Below are 6,225 nucleotides of genomic sequence, written 5' to 3' on the forward strand. Positions count from 1 at the left end.
TTTTTTCTCCAAGAATCTGATTTTAAATAATCATCCTTGGAGTATTATTGGTGCAAGTGATTCAAGAAAACTATGTCATGATATGACTTTGGTCAGGCTTTTTATGGAATATCAAGGTGAGCTGAAGACTTGCCAGTGGTGTAGAAATATGCAAAGACCCTGAAGATCTCTCAGGAAGAACATCAGACATGGGTGGAGGAATGAAAGGACTGATTGGAGGCATTTACTAGGATTAAAGGATCTTAGTGTGTTTAATCCTTAAAGCCAGGCTCAGCAACAACTAATGGGAGATGTGATCATGCCCTACAAATATTTGAATGGCATCAACATCACAGATGGAGAGAAATTATTTAGTTTGTTAGAAAAGAGTGTGATTAAGAGTAACTAGAAGTGACCTCTAGGCTGAATCCGGGATTAGCCTACTGAAAGTAAATGATTAGGTTTCGGGGTAGACTCTTAACAGAAGTAATAAATCAATAGAGATAAAGGTGGAAAAACATTGATCCATGAATGAGCTGAATTCACTTATACGTGTATTTAAAGGCCAAGGAGTGATTGTCTCCAAATGTCTTTTATTCTCCACTTTCCTTCTGCAGTGCAGCAAGCACCCACCTGGACTTCTCTCTGATTTGTTCTCACGAGCGGCCTTGGTAGGTTTATAACAGCCTTTTGTTTTGTCTGTGGAGACATCAAAATGCCTTGGTGCTCTGGCAGTTGCTGGTCCCCCTGTGTTTCCTTTATCCAACAAATATTTGGATAAAGCATTTTTTAATAAACACCTTTTAAGTATTTCTTAAGGTACTAGTCTAGGCAATGGGTAACCAAAGAGAGGCTCTGTCCTCAGGGCTTTTATATTCTAGAGGGTTACTGCTGGTACCGCCTACCATGTTCTAACTGGATCTGGTTGAATTCTTTTGCCAGCCCTGTCCCACCACAGAGAACGCAATAAGCATTAGGTGGTGAGCCACCCCCAAAGACGGGTGGCAGGAGAAGTACCAATATGGTGGAACCGAGCCTGAGCCTGGTCTCAATCCTTCTTTCCAGCCCTTCCGGACTCACCACTCTCACCACCTTTCATCATTAATGCAGCTGAGTTTGCACCATTTACTCCAGTGAACACTCTTCTTGTTTTACATGGCATCGGCATCAGAGAGGTCTTTAGGACGAGCACGTTGGGCCCTCTATCCCAGTACTGGGTTTTCTGTGCTGTCCTCACAGCCAGCAGCTGTGGAGTAGATAGAGAGTAAGAGATGTCTCTCAGGTAAAGGAAAAAAAAATACTCACACTATCAGAAAACTTAGTACCATCTCCCCTCCAAAAAAGGAACTGTCCTTCCTCTTTCTCAGATTTCCTCCTTTTTGTCTCATGCTACAAGTTGTATTTTTGCGATTGGCTCTTTTAACGCTGATGTTCACTTAAAAACACACATAAAGGGTGGTGCTTGTGGCTCAAAGGAGTAGGGCACCGGCCCCATTTTCCAGAGGTGGTGGGTTCAAACCCAGCCCTGGCCAGAAACTGAAAAAAAAAAAAGAAAAACGCGCATGAAATCAGTTTCATCAAATGTCCCAGGGAGGGAGGATCGGATGAGTGGATTGGGAGTTGGAGGTGTATGAGTGGCGTACTGCGTGGTACAGACTCACTCTCAGAGCTGCCCTATGATTTAACTTGGGTTCCACTTCTTGGGTTCTGTTCCAGTTCTAGTGTCTGCCATGTCATCCCTGATCCAGGTAGATCTAGAGCTTAAGGGTGGGGACGGAGTGTTCTCTTCTTTGGTAATTTCCCTCTAGGACAATTTGTACACACACTTGCTTTTCACACATTTTCACACACTTTTTCCTTTAATTTTCAGCACAACAGCATGTAACCCCCTGCCCCCAAACTCCCACAGCTAGAATGCACCACTCAGAGGATGGCTGGCCCTGATCACTGGGGTATTTTTCATTCCTATAGGAGACAATGTAACTGAGGTATGGTTTGGATTCTAGGATTTTTTAAAGAAGATTTTTTTTCTTTTTTAAGAGTATTCTTTCTATGTTGAACTTAGAACTGTGATTATCTTGGTCTAATGGAAGTACTCAGCTGCCCTCCGTGAAGAGTACACAGACAGATGTTTCAAAGTGATTAACGACTCAGCAGAGAGCCTTCTCAGGGTCATCTTCTCTGAATATTTTTATAAACTGTGTGGGAGGGATTAACTATAGCATTAAACGTAACCAAGGGAAAAGTCTAGGGTGCTGTTCCTCATTATGGTAGCCCTGAGTCCTGGGTGGCTACCAGGCATTTGAAGTTTAGCTGGTCTGAATTGAGATGTGTATAAGTGTAAAATATACCCCAGACTTAGAAAACTTAATGTGAAAAAAAGTGGAATGTCTCATTAATAAGTTTTTACATAAGTTGAAATAATAATATTTTTGGCACACTGGGTTAAAATGTATTAGCAAAACTAAGCTCATTCATTTCTTTTCACTTTTTAAAAATGTGGCCCAGGGCAGTGCCTGTGGCTCAAAGGAGTAGGGCGCAGGCCCCATATGCCGGAGGTGGTGGGTTTAAACCTAGCCCCAGCCAGAAACTGCAAAAAAAAACTGCAAAAAAAAAACTGCAAAAAAAAAATGTGGCTCAGAAAATTTAAAATTACATCTATATTTCTATTGGATAGGTAGGACTGATCTAGAAAAAAGATATCAAGCAATATGTGCTTCTAATTATGTACACCTTACATTTCTGTAACAACTTTATTTGTATTTTTCTGGGACTGCTTATGTCTACCATTTAAACTACCTTAGAATTAAACTGCCACTTTTGCTTTAAAAACATCTGGCATGTTTTTAAAGTGTTAACTCAGGCATAATTATTTTTCTGCTACAACCATGTTGCTATAGGAGCAAAGTTATGGTGTAATAAAGAACAACTTGAGCTAATAACTTGTATATGAAAATAGTTACATCTTCATTGTGGGAGCTAGGAGGCACCCATACTGTTTCATTGCACACACAAATCTGTTTTATAATGATGCTTTTTCATTCATTTGGCATGCGTTTATTATTATTAATACAACAGCCAAAACTCCATATATATCAGAGTAAAAGCATCTATTTTGGATAATCAAACCTATAAATCTTTTGACTACTCAGATAGAGCCAATTAACTCCCCTTCCTCAGAACTACAATGTACCATCTGATGCAGAAAGGGTGGCCACCTTCTTCTTGCCATGCTTTTGACTGAATGACATAGTCGCAACAGCCATGGAAACTCATGGGGAGGTACAAATATTTTAGTTGCCAACAATACTCATTTTAAACCCTAATAAGAAGTGTTTCTATTTCTTAAAATGCCAACGTCTTTTTTAACTGTGTCAAACATGCTCATCAGTACTTTAGCAGCATCTAGTACATTAGCAGAAACCTTCTTTATACCTTGGACACTTCATTGTTTTTTAATAGAAGAGTTTTTTTTTCCCTAAATGAATAAACCTGGGGTAATACTTTGTAAAAAACTCTGGTCACAGTTCATACCTATTGGGATACTGTTTTGGTTCTTTTCTTATAGCACCAAGCCATTCTTATTGTGGTGGTGGTGGTGGTGGTGGTGGTGTGTGTATGTGTGTGTGTGTGTGTGTGTGTGTGTGTGTGTGTGTGAGAGAGAGAGAGAGAGAGAGAGAGAGAGAGAGAGAGAGAGAGAGAGAGAGAGAGAGAGAGAGAAGTAATCTGAAAATAAAATCCAGTGTAACAAGGCCGGTAGGATGAGCGGGACCAACATGGGTGATTATCTTTTATTTTCATTCACTGTTATTTTTATCGTTATATGAGAATGCCTGGTTGCAATGTTTAAATAGTTTGATTGCTGCTACCTAAATATTTATCAAATAAACCAGTTGTATCATTAAGGCAAAGTATATAGTTTGAACTTTCAAAGGCCAGGAATTCACATTTCACAATCACATGAATTCTGGCTTGATTGTGTATGTATTTCCTGCACACAATCTCTTTTGGACGTCTAGGATCTTAGTTTTATTGAATTAAAACTTGCCCCATGATTCTAATGGGTCCCCCCACTTAGACTGTATTTTTAGCGAGTGGTTGCTTCTGAATTATTTCGAGCTTTAAATGGCAAACTTTTGAAAGCTTAGATATGGTTTAAGAAATGAATAAAAATATACTGAGAAAACTTATATGTGTACACTTCTCATTCAATATTGTTTCTTGCCTCCAGATCGCCTCCATAAAATATTGCAGATTTCAATTTCTGTTTGGCTTGTCCATCATTCCTCCAAACTATAGCTGACCTTTCCGTAAATTTGTTTTTGGAAAAAAAGGATGACCCAGAAGATACTTCGCCAAGTAAAACCCTGCCAAAACCTGATAAGTGGGGTTCAAAATATCCAATCCTGTAAAACGCAGGTTGAGGATATCAGGAGGTTAATGAAATGGCGGGGCGGGGGGAGGGGGCGAGCCTGGTCGGCAGCGGCCCCAGGTCTGCGGGTTTGTCGGAGGCATCCGGATCTGTCTGCGTCCCGGCTGCGGCGCGCGCCACCTAGTGACGGTCGTCGTCTTTGACCTAAGTTACCATCGGCCTTGATCCAGCCTGCCATGGAAGGCTGGGAATTCCAGGACAGCAGCAATTTTGCGAATCTCTGGGTTAATTTGCGCCCCTTTCAATGACTTCATCTGAAGAACCTGAGCCAGGAAAGCCCTGGGGACCAGGGACCCCCTCTCTTCTTCTTTTCCTCCCAAGAAGAGGCTGTTTGCCACTTTGACCAAGCTTTACTTTCGCCTCCACATTTCCACTTGATGCCTGCCTTCCCACCAGGGCAGGAGGATTGCTTGAGCTCAGGAGTCGGAGACCAGCCGGAGACCCCCTCCCTACACACACAGTAAAAATAGAAAAATTAGCTGCGCGGGGTTGCAGGCACCTGTAGTCCCAGCTACTCAGGAGGCTGAGGCAGAAAGATCTCTGGAGCCCAAGGCGATTGAGTGAGATTCTGTCTCCAAAATAAAACAAACAAACTTTAGCTCACCACATCAGAGAACACAGTTAGAGGCAAGGAATCAATCGCATTGTGTCAAAATTTTTGTTACTGTGGAGCTTGTTTGCATGGGGTTTTGCTGAAAAGTGTCTGATTCAACAGTCTCATTAGGAATGAATTTGGGAAAAACTGTACCTTCCACATATGTAACTAGTTCTAGATCTCATTTCCCATATATTTTCAGCTCATGTGCCTTTAGATGATTACTATCTATGTAGACTTTACTTATTTTCAAATTTTGCTCTATTTAGTTGAGGAATCTAAACTTCATTAGGACATTGGTGATATTTTACCCCCTTTGGAGATGAGGTAAATCCTATTTTTATTTATTATATTGTCCCCCACATTAGCTTTCTGAAAATAAAAAGGCCTAGCTTTTGATTGACTCAGAAAAGAAAACTTGAGGCAATTTATTTGCTGATCACAGATGGAATAATACTATGTTTCAGAATTTATTAGGTAAATCTCATGTTACACATGAACTCTTCTTTTCCAAATACCTATAACATTTGATTTGAAGCAATTATACTGTTTAGGGTCTGATTTCCTCCATGAGAATAGAAAAATTATCATCAATGACAGATTAATTCACCCTTGCATATCTTACAGTGCACATAGTAGGCATTTGATAAATGTTTAAAAAGAAAGAATATACACATACACATGTGCTTTTAACATGTTCTGGAGAAAAAAAGCTAAGCTATTAACCCTCGTCACAGCTTCTCCATGTCCTCCAGCTGAGTGTAGAAGCAACTGGGAATGCAGATTGCTAAGGTATTACACAATCGTTCATAGTACACATGCTTCACCGAGAGTCAAAATGTCTTTCGACCTCCTTTGTCACTCAGCTTATTTGAATATGTGATCTAGGCCATAGAGACTGAAAGCAGCTGGTTTCCTAGTGCTGTGAAAGAAATGGTACCATAGCCACACTCTTAACAAGCTTCCATTCCAGCTAAGTGATCCTGTCTATAGAGACAGATGTTTTCTTGAAAGCAAATTCATCTAATCCTCAGTAATTAAAACTTCTCATACTCCAACCATAGCTTTGGAAAATTCCCAAGAGAATTCAAACACTTTGAGGTGCTATGGGAAGGTCACGTTATGGAGCAGGGCATTGTAGGTATGTGAGTTCTTCTTGCTCACCAAGAAACAGTAGGTGGTGACTTTGTTCTTCTACTAAGATTTAGCTTCTATCCCA

Source organism: Nycticebus coucang, chromosome 5, assembly GCF_027406575.1.
Source record: "Nycticebus coucang isolate mNycCou1 chromosome 5, mNycCou1.pri, whole genome shotgun sequence".
Taxonomy (NCBI): Eukaryota; Metazoa; Chordata; class Mammalia; order Primates; family Lorisidae; genus Nycticebus; species Nycticebus coucang.